Below are 1933 nucleotides of genomic sequence, written 5' to 3'. Positions count from 1 at the left end.
GGCCGGCCAGGCGGGGGCAAGAAAGCAGTGTGGCGCGGGGAGTGGGTGTGTTAGCGCTGCACCTGAGCCTCGGCAGGGACTGCGCGCTTCTCTTGTGTGCAGAGATTGCAGGAAAACATGAGGATGATTCTCTTGGCATGTTTATCTCACACACATCTTCAAATCATGTCTGGAATATAATATTATGTTCCCCTTTTCTCGCTCCTTTGTCTCTTCTCCCTGGTTTGGCTTGTTTCTCCTTCCCTTTTCGGGTAGGGGAAGAAAGAAAGAGAAAGAGAAAGCACCGCTCAAGTGGTCATCCATCCGGCTCTGGGTCGGTGCGTCTTCACTTCAGCCGACAGCCACGGCCGCCATCCTCTCGGACCATCACCCCCATTCCTCGTCCCCGGCCAGACGCCGCACTCCTCCCCACCACCACCACCACCGGCAGTAGCAAATCCAGGCGTCCGGCCAGGTTCGGTTCGCTCTTGTGTGTTGCTTATTTAATCACACTGGGATCTCGCACAAGAACAGAGCCGCTGAGGGGGGCTGGGCACCTTCCCTGCCCCTCACCCCACCCTGTAGCAGAATTTAGCTTCCTATAAATAAACTGTACGTTTAAGAACAGCTAGTGGAGCGGCCGCCGCCGCGCCACGCCACACCACGCCGCGCGGAGCCAGGAGAGCTCCAAGCCCGGCGGGAGCTGCGCGCCAGGCGCGCCGTCCGCGTAGGTCAGCGGCAGCTGGGAGCCGGCGCTGGTGTGCTGGGCGCCCCAGCCTTCCCGCGGGGCTTCTGTCCCGGGGGGCTGGCAGCTGCGCTTGGGCGGCCGACTGTGGCGGCAGCGGCAAGGGCCAATGCGGGGAAGTAGGAGGACAGCGTGGCCAGGGCCGCCTTAAGCTCACTCCGAGTTCGGGACCGAAGGCGCCTCGGGAACAGAGGGAGACTTGTCCCCTCCCCTCCCCAGGCTCTTAATTAAGGTCATTGGCAGAAAGAATAAAAAATACATAAATCGAGTCCCCTCGCTGAACAAGTTTTTTTTTTTCTTTCCCCATTATAGATTTGGGGGAGGGGGGTGAGGAGAACAGATTCTGCATTTGCAGTTCTTGGAAGAGTAAACCTGCCTTCAGAATGAGTCATCTCAGATATTTGGAAGTCTGGGGTGAGCGAACTCTTAATGGGCTCACTGCGATGGATGGATCCTAGTCCGGGAGTTCAAAATGAGCCTTTTGCCTTTTGAAAGAATATGGAACGACAAAAGAAATAAAGGAATTCGGACACATGATGGGTTTTGTCAAAACTGTCATCTTCTTAGAGTGAACAGCTTTGAAAATTTCTCTTTCCAGGAGACGCTTAGCAGCCTTTACGTTGGCGCTGGGAAGAGAAAGCTACAGAAAGGAATTGCTTCGCGAGTGCGGTGGCGAGCCCCTGGACCCACAGCGGAGGCCGCGGGAACAGTACCAGGAGCCGCTCACCGCGTGGCGGTCGCAGATTTCACTCCTTGGCATTAGAATGTAAATCAGCCCAGAACACCAGGGAGAAAATCAAGGCATCAGCAGAGTGTCATTGAATTCTGGTCAGGCAGAGCTGCCAGGGGACAGCCCAGTGATGACTTGAGGGAGCCCTGTGTCCCGCCCGGTTTTTTGCGGACACCACTGGAGAAATGGGCAAGTAGTGAAGAACGACAACATGGCAGGCAGCGCGAGCATCTCGCCGGCTCTGCGAAAAGCGTTCCATTTGATTTATCACAGTTATTTACCTTTGATGTCAGCGAGTGGGAATGAAGTGCATCTTGGGCTAATTAAAAAGGCCTAAGAAGGCATTTGAAATGGGCTTACTCTCTGATCACGGGATGTGAGTTGGGTGCTTGGCAGCTCTCTAAAATATTGCTTGGACTATTTAAACAGAACAATTAGCAGCATGCTAAAATGTTTGCATGCTATGCTTAGAAGCTTTT

Source organism: Ochotona curzoniae, unplaced genomic scaffold, assembly GCF_017591425.1.
Source record: "Ochotona curzoniae isolate NIBS_2020 unplaced genomic scaffold, NIBS_Ocur_1.0 scaffold_1852, whole genome shotgun sequence".
Classification (NCBI taxonomy): domain Eukaryota; kingdom Metazoa; phylum Chordata; class Mammalia; order Lagomorpha; family Ochotonidae; genus Ochotona; species Ochotona curzoniae.
Note: the sequence above shows the minus strand (reverse complement) of the source record.